We start from the raw sequence: 18,731 nt of genomic DNA, 5'->3' as shown, positions 1-18,731 counted from the left end.
TTTTCTTCATATCCTTACCAGCATCTGTTATTTTTTGTCTTTTTAATAACAGTCCTTCTAACTGCAGTAAAATGGTAACTCATTGTGGTTTTGATTTGCATTACCCTGATGATTAGTGATGTTGAGCATTTTGTCATATACGTGTTGGCCATTTATGTGTCTTCTTTTGAGAAATGTCTGTTCATGTTCTTTGCCCACTTTTTAATGGGATTATTTGTTTTTTGCTGTTGAGTTCTTTGTGTACCTTGTAGATTCTGGATATTAGTCCCTTGTTGGATAGTTTGCAAATATTTTCTCTCATTTTACAGATTGTCTGTTCACTCTGTTCGTTGTTTTCTTTGCTGTTCAGAACTTTTCAATTTAATATAGTCCCATTTGTCTATTTTGTTGTTGTTGTTGCTTGTGCTTCTGCAGTCTTGTCCATAAAATCTTTGCCTAGATCAATGTCCTGGAGTGTTTCCCTTATGTTTTCTTCTAGAAGTTTTATGGCTTCAGGTCTATACATTTAAGTCTTTAATCCATTTTGAGTTTATTTTTTTTAATGGTGGGAGACAGGGAATTAGTTTCATTCTTCTGAATACAGATATTTTACTTTCCCAGAACCATTTAATGAAGAAGGCGTCCTGTCCCCATTGTATGTTCTTGGCACCTTTGTAAAAAAATCAGTTGACTGTACATATGTGGAGTTATTTCTGAGTTATCTATTCTGTTCCATTTTAATACTTTCACTGCTCTTTCATAATAGTGAGAGCATTCCTCTGAGGAGCTTTAGGCTTGAATTAACTCTTTATAACTAATATTGTTATAATTATTATATTCAATATAAACTTCTCTATGACTCTGTATGTAGAATCAAGTGAAGTACATGCCAGGTACACTGTAAGAATAAGCATTGGCAAGCTACAGTTCAAATATTTCATAAAAATAAGTGTTAAGGTCTTTGTCTGCTACTCAGAAGGGAAAATACTATTTATAAACAAACTATTAGTTGATCATTAGTTAAATCTTATTTAACCAGCTCACTTTAACCTCATAAAGAGTTTTGATTATAAATTTCTGCATGTGTTCACCATACATTTCTGAAATACATAATGGTACATTCTTACTCTTTAGAGAGACAAAGGTACATTTTTTGTGCTTTATTTATGTTTTATCTCCAATTATATGACATGCCCTGAATTTGGTACTGGGGTTATCTATGGAAACTCTAGCCTGGTAGAGACAGGGACAGACAGATATTTATAATACAATGTGCTGACAGATGATGTGCTAAGTGCTATGAGAGCACAGAGAAGGGAATATCTAACTGTGCCTACGTTCGATAAGGAGAATGGTCCAGCGGATCAATGAATGCTTGGACTTGGTATTGGAAACTGAATAGGTTGGGCAACTTCAAATAGGAACCATTTAGAAGTCTGTTATACAAAGAGTCCAAGTGATTGGTAAGGATCTGAGGATGACACATAATTGAATTTATTTCATGAGAATTTCCATAGTGCTAATGTGTCAAGCCATGATCTAAGCACTTTATAAATATTAACTCAACCTGTATAGCTTATAACATCGCTATGAGGGTAAGTAGTATTATAATCATCCTCACTTTATGGATGAGGAGACCAAGTAACAAACACCAAGACTTTTGCTTAAGTTAACAAAGCTCATGAATGATAAGGCTAAAATTTGAACCTAGGCAGTTTGGCTCTAGCCTCCTTCCTCTTAACCACTAGACCACACTGCCTTTTTGTATTCCAGAGTAGGAGTTCATTCTATGACTTGGGTAAATAGGTGAATGGCATTCCATTTATGGAGACTGGGACCATAGAAGGAGCAACAGATGGCTTTCAGACACATGTGGAGCTAATGAGTTCAGTTTTAGGTATGTTGAGTTTCAGATCCTTCTGCTCATTATTTTGCCTAGACCTGAATCACAACAGATAATTGCTGACTGTAGCTGATTATTTCTAGAGCTCTAGAAAGTGGGCTAAGTGTCAGTGTCAGTGCTGGTCTAAAGCTTCTGGGGAACCTGGCAGTGTAAGCTGAAAGCAGTGGCACACCACAGGAGGCAAGACATGTGTACTCACAGTCCTTCTGCCTACTACCTAAATTCCCTTAAGTCAGACCCCAATATGGGGCAAATCACTGAGACCTGTACTACCCTGAGTTTTTTACATAAGTTTGGAAATCTGCAGTTCTTTTCTCCTTTTTGTCTCTCAAATCCACTGCAAAGGTAAAAGACCTTTTACATTTTATTGAGCATGTTTTGAACAACGGTCATAATCCAGAGGTTACTGAGTTAGGATCATTGTGACAAAAATGGCAAATAAGTAAGCATCTAGAAGATTTCACTTTAATTCATTAAAAGAAAGCAATGAAAATAATATCTACTTAAGAGAACTAAACTCAGCCAAACTTCTGCCCAAACCCTCAGATTCAACTTTCGTTGCTGTCAGCTGGAATTATTCAGAAATATTTAAAAGAGGCAACTCAGTCTATGATGTATCATTTTGCAAGTGCCTTTTATCTGTTGCTTATTGTTAGTTTTATTTTTTCTCACTTGCCAGGGTTTAGAATAGGGTACAAGATAAAACAAATTTTTGAAGCAGGTTTCAAAACTTTGGTGGTTGTTGAATTCCAATCCTTAATATTCTTATCTTGGGAGAGGAAAGAAATAAAATAATTTCTCAACAAATAGGTAAAGTAAGTCTTGACATTTTGTCTTGTCATGAAACTAGGGGATGGGACAGGGAAAGGCAAATTGTTTTATGTTCGAAGAAGTGCTGTTTGATGTGCAATGGTTCCTCTGGGAATGTCTCTGAATTCATTCTCTGACTCTTAACTCTTCAATGTGCATACAGTTTTCTAAGTTTCCATGATATAACACTCATTCAATAGTTTTCCCATTGTCCTAGAGCATAGTGAATTCTCCCTTAATTTCTCCCAGAAGTTCACAAGTCAGGAAGTCAGAAAACCATAGCAGACAAACACTTGTAAGTGTCTGGCAGAGTTTGTAGATTATATTAGGGGCATCTCTCTCCAAGTACGAGCTGTACCCATACAGAATGACAAGCATGTGAAAGTACTCAAAACAGTGCTTCTAATACCAACACATGGGTTTGTATTACGGTACTATATTACTATACTTGGAGAGAGTTAGTGACTTTTTCTTTTAGGGACTCAGGATTTATATATCAGACTGCACATAAGTCATCTTTACTAGGATGTCATAGATACTTCAACCTCAACATACCTAGTATCTTCTCTTCAAGACAAATTCTTCCTTTTAGAGTTTCTACTTTAGTTAGTGGCATCATCACGTACCTAAACTAGGAAGCCAAGAGGACCTTCCAACTCCTACATTTCCCTGATTCTCCATACCGATCAACCAGACTTGGCTTTAGGTATGATCTTCTAAACATCTCTCAAATACAATCTCTCTTCTCTATCACCATTGCCACAACTATTGCCATATTTCAGGTCCATATTACCTATTCTCTGGGCAATTGCAATTACCTTAAAACTAGTCTCAACCACTTCTAGTCTCTTTACCCATCCTACCTATTCTTCCTTCACTAAGCCATATGACCCAGCCATCCCATTACTGGGTATATACCCAAAGGATTATAAATCATGCTGCTATAAAGACACATGCACACGTATGTTTATTGCGGCACTATTCACAATAGCAAAGACTTGGAATCAACCCAAATGTCCATCAGTGACAGACTGGATTAAGAAAATGTGGCACACATACACCATGGAATACTACGCAGCCATAAAAAAGGATGAGTTTGTGTCCTTTGTAGGGACATGGATGCAGGTGGAAACCATCATTCTCAGCAAACTATCGCAAGAACAGAAAACCAAACACCGCATGTTCTCACTCATAGGTGTGAACTGAACAATGAGATCACTTGGACTTGGGAAGGGGAACATCACACACCGGGGCCTATCATGGGGAGGGGGGAGGGGGGAGGGATTGCATTGGGAGTTATACCTGATGTAAATGACGAGTTGATGGGTGCTGACGAGTTGATGGGTGCAGCACACCAACATGGCACAAGTATACATATGTAACAAACCTGCACGTTATGCACATGTACCCTAGAACTTAAAGTATAATAATAAAAAAAAAGCGAAATTTCTAAGTCACAATCTTATAATTCCCTTTCTTAACCCCATTTCTTAACCCCATCTCTCAGTGGCATCTAAATTCTTACATATGAAAGTTCAAGCTCCTCAGTATGGCACCTAAGGCCCTTTATGATCTAGCCCTTTGACACTGTGCTCTAGTTTTTCTTTATCCTCCAATAGTGAGGTGTCCTGAACCTTCCAAGGCGTTTCATGCCTCTGTCCCTATTCAGACTGAGTCAGTGCCTTCACAGTTACTATTTGAGTAACACTCAAAGCATCTATAAAGACCCCATGCAGTACATCCTAAATAGCTGTATGGGGTCTTTATGGATGCTTTGGGTGTTATTCAGGGAATTAATCCAGGAGTGCCTCTTATCTAGGTTCCATGACTGTCATGTTATATCTATATTTTCCTTCTCTGTCAAGTTCCTTTGGTTCTCAGTAGAGTTCCATGACCTACTTAGTTTTTTACCTAGTTTCTCTTTAAAGCTTTCCTCTTGTTTTCTCACATCTGGTTCCAAGCAGGAAAGCCCTCAGGCAAGTGATACTCCATCCCTACATCCTATACCAAGTTCCTCATGTTAGATCCCAACAAGAGTCCATCTTGGTGGTAGAATGAGTTTCTGCCTTTGTACAACAATGCTGTCTCCACCCTCTATTAATTACAGATGCCCTTCATTGTCCTTCAAAACCCAGATCAAGCCAGGCATGGTGGGTCATGCCTGTAATCGCAACACTTTGGGAGGCCAAGCTGGGAGATTGCTTGGGCCCAGGAGTACAAGACCAGCTTGGGCAACACAGTGAGACCTTATCTCTACAAAAATTAAAATAAAAATAAATTATCTAGGCATAGTGGCATGTGCCTGTAGTTTCAGCTACTTGGGAGGCTGAGATGGGAGGATCACTCTGGGAGGTTAAGGCTACAGTGACCTGTGATCACACCACTGCACTCCAGGAAAGGGCTAGATCCTATCTCAAACAAACAAACAAACAAACAAACAAACAAACAAACATCAGCTCAAATGTCACCAACTCTGAGAAGCTGTTCTTGTCTGGATTAAGATAGTCATTCCCGTTTATCTGCAGCTGTATTCCTTGTACACATTTGTATTTCATTTATTCCTCTTTATTGGGTGATCTTGGGCAATACTTTTAAGTTTGCTGTACCTGGTCCGTAAAGATAGGATAAACTCTCACCATTGCTATCATATTGTAGATAGTGTGTACTAAGAGCTGGTGGAAAAAAAATGCTTCTAACTAGGAATAGAAAACCATGTACACTCCATGGCTATTTTAGAGATCAGAAATAGCATTTCTATAATTGTAAGTTTCAGTTATCCATGTGTAAATAATTGTGGCCCTGAAAAATTGTGGCCCATTGGCATAAATGGGTCCTCAATTTCACAAAATGCCTTACCGAACTTAAATAAAATTAGACAAAGAATGTTACTATTTGTCGACACAGATTATCTTTATACATCACAAGCAGTAAATGAAGTATTTATTCACACACTGGTCTCCTAAAACGAACTTATGAGTTGCCCTCGTTTGGTGAAGTGGTCTCTCATCTCTCCTCCCATGGTAAACTGAAGAGCTTATATTCATGATTTATAGATAGCATGCCTTTGCACAACTACATCCTTATATCAGGTCCTCCTATGTAATTCAAATATCAGGGAATCACATGAGGACAGCCCTAAGAATAATTCTATTCTCTAAGTGAAACAGATTCAAACATAAGTTTTCAACCCTTATTAGATCATTCAGCATCCACTGAATGGTCACCAATGACAATCTCCTCATCTTTTTCTCAGTCTTTGTTCTTCTTGCCCTCTTTACACTATTTGCCATTCTTGAAACCCACCTTATTATTTAAAATATTTTCCTCTTGGCTTCCACAATTCTCAGTTCTCTGTTTCAAATCATGCATCTTCTGTTTTTTCATTTCTTCTACCTATGACTGTGGGTGCTTTACTTGCTTTATATCTTGAGCTTCTGCTTTTCCTTCTCTCTATCCTCTCCTCTACACTTGGAAGGGTGGATGACACCAAATCAGTATCTTCAGTCATGAACATCCCAAGACCCAGTTTGGAATTTCTTCCTCTCTGCTGGATATTTCCACAAAGATATGCCAACATCATTACTTTAAAGTCAATACTCTGTATCCAAAGCCAATAATTGCAACCGTCTCAAGAATAGATTCTCCTACCTCTGCTAGTGATGCCCCATGTTTCAGTCATACAGATATTTGACTAAAGAACAAAAGTTAAAGAAACATTGGAAGTACATTTTTTCCCTCTGGTCACATAGAAGGCAGACAGGATTAGAAGATGTATTTTTCATAACTTTTACTTTACTTTTTGAAATTTCTATCAGCAACAGGGTTAAGCTTATGTACAAGAATATTCAACCTAATAAATAGTTGAAAAAACATGTTTACAGAAAATATGTCTTGGCTTTTTAGCAACAGCAACAGGGTTAAGCTTATGTACAAAAATATTCAACCTAATAAATAGTTGTAAAAACATGTTTACAGAAAATATGTCTTGGCTTTTTAGCAACAGCAACAGGGTTAAGCTTATGTAGAAGAATATTCAACCTAATAAATAGTTATAAAAACATATTTAAAGAAAATATGTCTTGGCTTTTTCTTCTTTAAGGGGAAAATGAAAATTAGGAGAAATAAGGCACAAAGTTTTGTGCTTTTAGGTTTAGAATAGTATGTTTACACATTCCTTTTTTTTCCTCTCTTTTGCTGTCAATTTATTTATCAGTTAGGAATTCTTGGTTTACTAGTTCTCATTCTTAAGGAATAGCCTTTTGGGTTCCAAGATCTTTAATCAATGCCAATTTACAGATGAAGGTTTTCTAATACAAAGATCTCAAAGTTTCAGTTTTACAAAAATTTAAAATAATGATTTCCCTTGAATCCATACTTGCTAAAACAGTCAAACTCTCTCATCATTTTCTCCATGATGCCTAACAATACCCTACAAAGCTACTGTAAGAAGAGAAACTCCTTTGTTGCCCCTGCTGGTAGAGGTGAGTGTTCAGTTCTGCTGCTGCTCCTTAGACCCATGAATATCAGATGTGTAAATAAAACTCACAATTGGCTGAACCTTCTCATCCCATTGTTTAAACCTCACCCATGAGATGATTCAGATTGTGTTTACTCAACTGCAAACTATTTTCTGATCTCAACATAGAAAATTAGTCAAGCCAGTTGTTGGGGTTACAAGAAGATAGGAAGCTCAGAGAAAGTCTACAGAAAGGAGGTAGAAACAAGCAAGTTCTTTCCAGAATCTTAAAGTTCCATGAACTAAGGCTTTAAATTATGCAAATTAATAGTTTTAGCACTACAAATGTACATGGTCTTAAAATGTTAGCAAAGATGCCAGGGTAACTGTAGAAGGTGATTATAGGTCTGATACAGAAAACTTTATTTTTCCTCCTTTAAAAAAAAAAGTTTTTCCTCCTGTTTTTCTCCTAACAATAAAAACAAAGGGGTCAAAAACATGCCAAAGAATGATGAATTGAAGGAGACAATGCCATTTAGGGATCATTTAAATGTTTGTGTGGTCTTTCTGTTTTAATAATATTCAGATGCTCAACAATTTTTTTTTCTTTCCTTGTAATTTTAAAAATACAGCAGTAAAAGATGTAAGAAGCCATTGGGAAATCTGTCTGATAGTCAGAACTTAAGACATCTACATTTGTTTTCTTCTTCTCTCTACTCCTCCTCCCTTTCTTTTGGTCTCAGGATTCTTTCAACATTTGCATAAAACAAATATTTTACAGTTCAGAGAAATTTTTAGTACAGTTTTCCTGTGCAAATTGCCAGAAAGCCTTGTCTGAGCAAACTGCTCAACCAAAAGTAGCACTATAGAGTGCTCCAGAATGTCAGTTACTATGAGACAAGGTCATCTACATTAAGTCTGTGATTTCTAATTTCACCTGAAATGGAGTTTGGGGTTGTTTGTTGATTTATTTGTTTTTGTGATTCTGGATCTATATTTTATTTTTAGCCTACAAAAGCATTCAGGATTGGAAATTTTCTTGTTTCTATCCAAGTAACACGTGTGGCTATTTTTCTAACAACCACTGATGCCGGATCAACTGAAGCAAGTCTATCAATAGTCAATCTCCATTTCAAGTATCAACATAGCTTCTGATAAAGATTATCTGTACCTTACTAAACCTCTGCTTCTTATTAAAACTAGGAATACCACTGAATTACAGATTCAAAAAGCTCCGTGGGAGGTTATTTCTTCCATTAACTGTTTGGACACAAGATTAATCACAGAAGTTTGAGTCACTAGATTATTTGATTTTAATACCTAATGCTATTTATTCATTTTGATTATTTTGTGGATCACTCCACTATGTCTTCATCAGGCATTTGAAACTCCTTAAAGTCTCAGGTATTTGGGTTTTCTAAAGTAAAAATAGCTAAAAGAGGCAATGTGTAGAATCTACTATTTTAAAAAGGAAAATGTTAAAGTTAGGCAAATGTATGTGCTACTGCTCCCAACTTACTCTTACTGAAGCCATCAGGCCAACTCAGAGACAGGAAGCATGCAAAGCCTGACACCTAGCAGTTTTCAGTATCCATCCGCCAAGTGAGTAGAGGTTGGAATCTCAAATCCTAGAAACGAGGGTCATTTTTCTCCTCCTTAGCTTTTTGAAGTTTAAGAGTTGAAGTAGCCCTGAAAAGTACTGCTTAAGCAAGATAAAGCTATCAGAATTGAACTTTTGATTTCTTCTGGGAAACTATACCTAGTTCATCTGAAGTGTTGTGTGAACTGCAGAAAGCTTCCACGGCTTGAAACTTCTCCCATACTGTTGTGCCTTACTACTTAGAAGTGCCCGTGCCCTCTTCAGCTGTGACTCTACTGACCTCAGGACCTCACTGAACAAGGCACGTGGGGACCCTTGCAGGAGCCCTGGTAATGCTGAAATGATCCTATTGTTACACTATTTATGGAGCAACAACTTTGTCCAGAGAATGACCTGCTTGGCCTCCAGTGCTGAGAATGCTGCTGATGCCACCGTGTAATGGCATCATTTTAGGTGTCCTCAAGGACAGAACTTCCCCTTTGGATAATGGAAATTAGAACAAAGAACTTCACAGGGGAATAAATATTAATGACTGATGTGACTTTCTTTAAGGAAGAAGAAAATATGCCAGTGTTTATTCCCTCCCGCATCAGTTCCATAATTTGCTTTTTTACTGTGAATTTAGAGGAAATGTGTGATGCTGGTATTTTGTCTTCCTTGTTTGTTTGATGCTGGGGATTTTATGTGTTGTACACTTTACCCCTCACATTGTGTAATTTGCCTCAAACCTGCAGTGAAAGTCCTTTATTGGCATCTTAGAAAAAAAAAAGAAACATGCTCTATCCAGATAAATATCAGTTGATGAAACTGACTTAACAAATCATGTCCAGAACCAAACAATATTTGTTAAATCCTTCAAATTTTTTATTCTAATATAATTAGTTTGAGAACAAAATACCATACTAAACTGTTTATCCCATGCAATATTTAGGATACACTTAAATACTTAAAAAATGTTATTTATCTGAAATTCAAATTTAGCAAGGCAGCCTGTATTTTATCTGGCAATCTTAGCAAGTGGCAAAGCAGAACATGTTGCAAGTGGCAAAGAGGGGACTGTGTCAGGGGTGACTGCTGAAAATCAGCCCATGTACCATCTTCAATACTCAAATCTTGGTGACTGATTTCCTATCCATGTTGAGATAGATGTATAAGACCTGTTATTTATCAGTGTATAGACAATCTCATTTCTACAAATGTAAAGAACAACAAAAATACAAGCACCACTCTGAAAAAAAGTGAATCATTTTGTCTCAGTAGAAATAGTTGAAATCATGGTACCTTTCCCTCTGAACACATACGGGACAACTCTTTTAAAAACATGTTAATTTTTATTAAAGTGTTTGTTTTACTTATTTTGAGAAATCAAATAGCAGTAGAGTAATACAGGGGATTACTCTACTGTAGAAATAGTTGAAATTATGGTGCCTTTCCCTCTGAACATATATGGGACAACTCTTTAAAAAACATGTTAACTTTTATTGAAGTGTTTGTTTTACTTATTTTGAGAAATCAAATAGCAGTAGAGTAATACAGGGGATTACCTTACCGTCCCTACTCTGCCTACAGTAATACAGGGGATTACCACCTCTACTCAGAGTAGGGACATTGTCCCTACTCTGCCCTCCCCTACTGTGGAGCCCCACTTCCCAGAGGCAACCCACTTCTAATTTGTTTTGTTTTTCCTGGAGTTTACTTCCGTATTTCTAGGTTGCATGCATAAAATGTTATTACTATTTTAGACAATATCTGTTGATTTTTGTCTATAAAAATTAGGATCTAGCTCCTTACACAGACTAATGCCTTCCCCCAGCATACACACATTCTAAACTCCTTCTCTGAACTCCTACCCATTCTCTTAATATAACAATCTTTGATTGAATAAAAAGGAACATCATTATTAAGATATAAATATGGTTTATAGCAGAATCACGTAGTATATATTATCTTCCATGTACAACTTATGTTTTCCCTGGAGTTAATAACAGCTTAATTTTTCAAAGCTTATTCTTCTATGTACTAACTCTAATTCACCCCTAAATTCTTCTAAAGAATTCTAAAACTCTTTTCAATATGTCAAAGTCAACAGAAAAGTTAGAAGTTCCATTCATCTTTTCATTAAGAGTAGCGTTTCTGAAGGCCTCTGTCCTCTTATTTTGATCTGGACTAGCTACTCTGCAGTCCTGCTACACAGACATTGGTCTATGATTTTTGTTCAATGTTCGCTTTTGGATTTCCCTAATGTTTCCTGTATTGACTTATCAATATCCTAGATCCTCTGTATTCCTCTTTCTTTAATTAATTCCTTATATTGGTGAAGCATATTTTTTAGAATTTTGGGAGGAAGGATGCATGGGTGGTGAACACAGACTCCTGAGTATCATGGAATCACATCATTCATCAAAAAAATCTGCACTGATCATAAGATTTTTAGAGTTGGAAGAAATTTTTTAAACTACCCGTCATTTCACCAATGAGGAAATCAAGACTGATATAGGTGACACATTTATGAAACATATATAAGACTTATTAAGCTTACACATTAATTAAACATATATAAGACTATTCAGAAAAATAATTTAACAAATTCTTTTTAACTTTGAGAGGAAGCTTGTGACACCCTAAGCTACCAGGTTAAGCATGGGCAGAGGTGAGAAAGAAAGAGGTAAGCGTAATTGTATCCCTATTAAAGCAATTCTTCCTAACCACTACTAGTACAGGGCACTGGCTTATTAATAATGATCCTGAGATAAATGTATTTACTACATATTGCTGTAACTCACTGACCTCCATTGATTAATAACTAAAGAGAGCTTAAGACTTCTGGTGATTCCGCAAGCCCTTTCAATCTCTTTGAAATCACTTATAAAAGATATAAAATAAAAATTAAAAATAAAAATATTGTATTATTTTGAGGATTCACATGGCAAGGTTAAAGGGGTCTCAAAGTTTCTCTCCTTTAAGCAATAAAATACCTTCTTTTTTAACCTCTGACCTCCCTTTTCTAAGTACAGCTTTGATATCCTAGAGCTTCTCCCAACATAAGAAACTTTTCAGGAAAATTGGGGACCAGTCATTTCTAAGGATCACTCCATCTTTATGAAGGAAAGTCCTGACATTCACAGCAACAAAAATGGTCTCTATCACAGGTAGGGAGCATAGAATGGGAATATTGTTTCGGTTGAGTCTAATGAAAATAATGTTGGACAGGCAAATGCCTTTGTAATTACACCACAGACTGGGCCTGGGTATGAAAGTGGAGGTTTTACCTTAAGATAACAAAAGACCTTTCACTACTAAGCAATAACATCAAATTTAAATATTAAAGAATTTTCAAAATTGTCTAATACAACAGTCACAATTGATTCAGAGGACTATGAGATGGTTTGCACCTAGTTCATTAAAATAGAACCACTTTAGCCATGTTAATTTTGGTCTGCGCTGTTATGAAATCTTTTTTCATCAATTCTTGAAGTGTTCCTGCCTCCATAGAATTTTCCCCACTTTTGAAATCATGTGTCAAATCATTTGTAATCTGTTAAAAGCTATTGGTGACCTTTCTTTAAGCTTAAAAAGAAATAATTCCATCTGTTGATTTCATCACTAGGGAATTCTGGAAAAAGAGAAATCTCAGAAGTAAAAAGAGAAGAAAGGCATTTTTACCTCTTGACCTTTGAAACTGTAATGTCATTTAATTGAATCTGATTTTTTTGTTAACAGCTATTTCATTGTAACATTTCTGGGAACTGTATTAAGTCAAATGTTCATAGACAAGCAGGTGTTTTCTCTCATGTTTGTGTGTGTTCATACTTTCCCTTTTTTTCTCTGAGTAATTCACTCTTACAATGTGCTCCTCATTTTTTACCTTGTGAATCTTCTTTAGTGAGAAGTTCCTTGTTTAACAAATATTTGTTGACTAAGTGGTAAACAGTTGAAGATCACTATTTTCCCCCTAGTAAACGCTATTTGTAGCTTTATTAGTAGTCATTTGAGCCACAAGACAAATAATGCTTATTTGTGAGATCTCCATATAAATATGGCCTTTGCATTTGCACTTTATTTTATTTTAAAATCTACAAAGTAAAAACTAGTCTATGTCTGTATTTTTTTAAAAACTAAGAAAAATGCCTTTTAATCTTTATATCTTTATATGCCTTTTTATCTTTATTTTAACCATTTCTTGGTATCTTTATTTCTTTGTGTAGACTAAAAGGAAAGGTGAGAGAAATGTCTTATGGCATTTAACATTCTAGGATTTTCTCAGTTGCCTTCCACGGTCTACTAGTGAATATTTTAAACTCCCTGTAAGTTGTCAAGTCCTTTGCCCCCTGTGAAGAAGCATTGACAATTATAGACCAATTAGTGAGTAAACAGACCAGCTATGCTTTCTCAGAATGGGGTAGAGTGGGGCTGGGGAAGAGAAGCACCATACTGTGAAGCTTCTCAGAAACATTAAGCTCCCCCTGGTTCCATCAGATAATTCAGCCATGTACAAGAGCTAGCTAGAGGCCTTCAACAGTCAACCCAACCAACCTTTCTTAATAAGGTTAGATGCCCATTTTCAGACGTTAGCTCCTGGTGGGCACTTACCCGATGCAGTTTTGGTCCTAAGGGGCATCTGCCTGCAGCCTACATCCCTGTCCCAGGTTGTCTTCTTAGTATGACTGACACTGCCTCATGTTATACTCAGTCCCAGCCTAGCCTCCACTTCTTGTCTTGTTATGTGCTGGGATTCACATTCTCTGTCTGGATATGGAGAAACCTTGCTGGCTTTAGAGCATCACCCCCAGGGGTTGAGAGGAATGGCCAAAGAAGTTTAGGAAGGTCTACACTTTTCCATTAATTCTGAGCACAGTCATATTTAGCTCACATTTTCGGATAAAATTTATATATAATGTAATACACAGATGTCACGTAAACAGTTAAATGTTTTGACAGTGTATGCCTGTATAACTAGCTCCTCCAATGAAGATATAAAACAAAAGTACCCTTACGCCCCTTGGTAATCAACCCTGACCTCTACTTTCTGAGGCAACCACGGTTTAAATTTTTCCTATATTTTTGCCTGTTCTTGACCTCCTTAGAATAAAATCACATGGTATGTCAAAAAGAAACAATAAAAACCATCAAAATGGTAAGCTGGGTGTGGTTTCTGTGAACCACAGAGATTGAATGGAACCAATCTTCAGGGTCACTGATGACTTGGTAGCCACAGTAAATCCTGTTCATTATCTTAGGGGAAGTGTTGCAAGATTCCAGAAATGAAATGCTTCCCTGGAACATACTTCTTCTACTTAATTGGGGTACTACAGGATTATCCAAGTGCAAATTTTTCTATAGGTTTTCTTTTAAATACTAAGCCTCTCTTAGAGTTTGTATGTCTCAAGAAGTTCAAGTAGAATCCCTTTATTTTTTCATAAATCATTCCCTAAGAATTCAACCTCTAACGTAAATGGGTATAACAGTGAGTGAGTAGCCAGTAAAGTCCCCCAAATGTTTATTTTATCCCCATTATCAATAGTTCAGTGATTATCAGGGTCCACAATAACCTTCTCACTTACCACCATTTTTATTTCCATGGCCTCAACTGAGGAATTAAAAGTAAATATGTATATTTTGGGAGATTGTTGATGCATTGTTTGTGGAATCTTCTTGTGGACTAAATTGTTTTAGCTGTTGTGTCATCCTGAAAAATAAATTACATGTGTTTACAGTCTGGCATTTTTACAAAGCTGAGTGCTGGACATACTATTGTTTCATTTTGTTTGATTTTAGTCTGAGCTTCCAATATCAGAATATTCTGTCATAGATATAAAACATGCTCTCACTGACTATATGCTATTTTATATCTCCATTCCGGCATTTTTGATACTATAGGACACATTTTTTTTTCTTCCCTTTTGGATGGTACTCAGGCATTTCAGCTTGGTGTAGGTAAATCCAGATGAGGCTCCCTGCAGAAAATATCTTGGTAATCAGCTATCGTGTTCTGGGCTGGGATCAAGGAGGTATGAAGCTATTAGGAAAGAAAAGTTAAGAATAATAAAATTCTGTTCCTTTTAAAAGAAAGCACTTCCGAAACTAAAGTTTAGTTAAAGTCACAGAGGATCAATATCAGAGGAGAAAAGGTGAAGTTATTCAACTAACCAAGGTAGGTAGGCAGCACCTTGGAAAGACTGTAGTCTTGAAAGGTGAGCCAAGTGAAAGTGCCACCTCCACGAAGGCCTCTGAGCCAAACTCTGCATCTGAAGTCTGTGTGTTCTCAATTATCTGCTCAAGGTCTGTGGGCTCCAGTTCTATGAATAGATGCTGGAAATGTGTTCATGAGAAAGATGCAGACCTAGAACCAACTGGAATATCTACTTATAACACCTTCCTCAAACAAATGCCTTATCTCTCTGGCCCTAGAGACAAACAGTTCACACCTCTCAGTGTGCTGGCAATGTCATGTCCTACAATTACAAGAGTTTTAATGTCAAAATGCGGCAAAAGGGTGGAGGAAGGGAAATGGTCAGTTGTACTACTCACCACTACTCTCAGGTCCAGTCTGTAGGAATATCTGCAGGAAGGGCTGCTCAGGATTTTTAGGCACATGGTGATAATAAAAAGCTGACCAACAATTTTTAGTTGGCTTTTTTACTGTTTTCAAATTCCCTACAGAAAATACACCCTCTAATTGCCTGTACCCATAGCAGACTGCTCCCACAGATCCTCCCACTCTATAGCCTCCCTTTGGGAAGCCACTGCTGGATTCTCATAGTGGGGGTACCCTAGAAAACTCCACCATCCTCTTTCACCAAAAATTCCTCTCACAGACTTGCTAATTTTGTCTGCTACTTGAGGAAAGCTGAGAAATATAATGGTTTTCTGCCTGCAGGAGAACACAGGAGAGGGATGGATATTGTTTCCTTGGTAGGAGGTTAGGTAGGATTAGTCAGGGAAAAGAGTGTAAGCATGAAGGCTTTGATCAAGGTCAATAAAGTCCAAATGCTATGTCAATAATCATAGTATTTTCTTGATTTAATGTCAAAAAGAGGGAACTGGACACAGTGATTGTTGACTTGGATGCATTGCACTGACTTGTATGAAGTAGAAATTCTACATCAGGAACCAGTGGATCTGGGTCCTAATCCTAGCATCACCACCGACTTTATTAGTTTGAACAGATTATTAATAATTACATGCCTCAAGTTTGCGGGGAAAGAGGAACACTTACACACTGTTGGTGGGAGTACAAATTACTTCAGCCATTGTGGAAGACAGTGTGGCAATTCCTCAAAGACCTAAAGCAGAACTACCATTTGACCCAGCAATCCCATTACTGGGTGTATACCCAAAGGAATATAAATCATTCTACCATCAAGACACATGCATATGTATGTTCATTGCGGCACCATTTACAATAGCAACCTAAATGCCCATCAATGATAGACTAGATAAAGAAAATATGGTATATATACAGCATGGAATATTACACAGCCATAAAAAAGAATGAGATCATGTCCTTTGCAGAGACATGGAAGGAGCTGGGGAGGCTGTTATCCTTCACAAACTAATGTAGGAACAGAAAACCAAATACTGTCTGTTCTCACTTACAAGTGGGAGCTAAATGATGAGAACACATAGACACATAAGGGGAACAACATACACTGGGGCCTATCAGTGGGGAAGGGTAGGAGGAGGGAAAGGATCAGAAAAAATAACTAATTGGATCTAGGCTTAACACCTGGGTGATGAAATAATCTGTACAACACACACCCATAGCCTATGTTAACACATAGGTAAGCACAAGTTTACCTATGTAACAAACCTGCACTTGTACCCCTGAACTTAAAATAAAAGTTAAAATAAACTATGTGCCTCAGTCTCCTCTTTTTAAAAGTTAGGTTGATTATATCTGCTCTGTCTTTCCCAAAGGGTTGTTCAGTAACAACATGAAGATGACTGAAGAAGAACTGGGCAGTGGGCAACAAGAGCTGGAAAGAACCTTTCAAGCCTTTCTACTGACCAAGAAACAGGCCTCTTCAGCTGGTTTCTGGGCCTCCTGTTCCCAAAGTAAACAAACGACCTCTTACTAAAAGGTACATTCCACATACCTGTATTGACTTTAGAGTCTAGACATAGACTTACTGGTGTTTATAGCCTGTGAAGACTATAAACTGATATCTAGCTGAAGACATAAACTCATATTTTGAACCAAACAAGGCTGATACTTTGATTATCATAATCATTATAATTATTATTTTATTGAATATAATATTTTTATATGTATGAATCATACATATAGAAAAGTGTATAAATAATAAGGTTATAGCTCAATTTTTTCCACAACTTGAACACATACATGTAACCAGCACCCAGATCAAGAAACAGAGCATAAGCAGCACCCCAGAAACCCCCCTTTTGCCTCCTTCCAATCCTTCCACTTAAAGGTTACCACTATCCTGACTTCCACAGTCATAATTAGTTTTCCTAGTAGTCCTTTAACAGGATAGATATGCTACATCCATGGAAACGCTAATAGCTCTTAAAGATCAGACACTCATTTTTTGTCAAATGTGCTTCCCGATGAGTTAATAAAGAATGGGGGTAAAGTGGGTAGAGTACAGGGGCAGACACAGAAGAAAGGACTGGAAATTATCTTCTCCATAATTTGCTGGTTAAGACTAGTGTGTCATTTCCAGTAGGCATATAATTTTATACTTTAATATTTTTGGAAAAGGAAAGGCTTCATTACATTGGAACTATTATGTTTCTTTTGCCTCGGATAAATTGCAAAATACAATTTATAGAAATTTTTTAAGCATTTTCTGTGGCTTAACTCGATATTTGTCCACACTTGGTGAGAGTTTGAGACATACAATATAATATTGTCATCTTGGATTTTATTTTGAGGCCCTTTACCATGATATTCCCAACAGTACAGAATCCAAGTGCCAGATCTTGGCAAGATTACCAATATATTTCCTGGGTAGTGATGGGGCGTCGGGAACAGGAGGCAGGGGCAGGGAAGGGCAGGGTCTATGCACCAACTGCCTTTGGCCAGAAAACCTTTCCTTTTCCCCATATCAAACCCTCAACTGCATTCCATCATCTGCTGGGCTGGCCACAGCTGTGGCTGTTTCCAAAATGAAGATGGAATCTAGCCACATTTGGATTTAGTATTTAGTCTAGAATTGCTGTTCCTTTGGATATTATTTTCAGAAGTACAACATTGCACAGGGGCTTAGTTTTTCTAACTAGCTCATGAAAAAAAATTACAAATCCTCTTCTCCCCTAAATATAAAAGATTGATGTAAAAGTATTCTGTTTATTACATTTTCCTTTGGGGTATCCTTATTCAAATGAAAAAAGAGATGATTGCTTGATCTAGCTTGATCTGCCTAAAAATCTTTTTTCTCCCCTAGAGCAGATACATTATACGCCATAATAGTGACAACACTGCAGTGTATTTGACATAAGAATCTACAAAGTGAAAGACTGTTTGGTGACTTCTTGTTATATAAGCTGTTTGAGGCCGGGCGCGGTGGCTCAAGCCTGTAATCCCAGCACTTTGGGAGGCCGAGACGGGCGGATCACGAGGTCAGAAGATCGAGACCATCCTGGCTAACACGGTGAAACCCCGTCTCTAATAAAAAATACAAAAAAAAAAAAAAACTAGCCGGGCGAGGTGGCGGGTGCCTGTAGTCCCAGCTACTCGGGAGGCTGAGGCAGGAGAATGGCATGAACCCGGGAGGCGGAGCTTGCAGTGAGCCGAGATCTGGCCATTGCACTCCAGCCTGGGTGACACAGCAAGACTCCGTCTCAAAAAAAAAAAAAAAAAAAAAAAAAAAGCTGTTTGATTTAGATCAAACAATATTCTCTAAGGGCCTACACTGTACCAGGCACAATGTTAGATACATATGACAGAATGACAAAAAGACATTGACCCAGCCCACAAGGAGTTCACAGACCAGTGAGAAAACAAAGCAAAACCATAATAA

The 18,731-nt window shown here is 37.2% G+C and overlaps 1 long non-coding RNA gene across 1 annotated transcript; it reads right to left on the bottom strand.

Annotated features, from left to right (window-relative positions):
• Positions 1-6,462: 6,462 nt before the first annotated feature.
• On the bottom strand, positions 6,463-18,257 carry LOC126958719 (uncharacterized). The gene is made up of 2 exons (XR_007727276.1): positions 6,637-18,257; positions 6,463-6,542 (listed from the first exon to the last, which is right to left on the bottom strand). It is a non-coding gene; the product is annotated as an uncharacterized LOC126958719 (long non-coding RNA).
• Between the last annotated feature and the right edge of the window lie 474 nt (positions 18,258-18,731).

Source organism: Macaca thibetana, chromosome 7, assembly GCF_024542745.1.
Source record: "Macaca thibetana thibetana isolate TM-01 chromosome 7, ASM2454274v1, whole genome shotgun sequence".
Taxonomy (NCBI): Eukaryota; Metazoa; Chordata; class Mammalia; order Primates; family Cercopithecidae; genus Macaca; species Macaca thibetana.
Note: the sequence above shows the minus strand (reverse complement) of the source record. Positions and strands in the feature narration are given on the sequence as shown.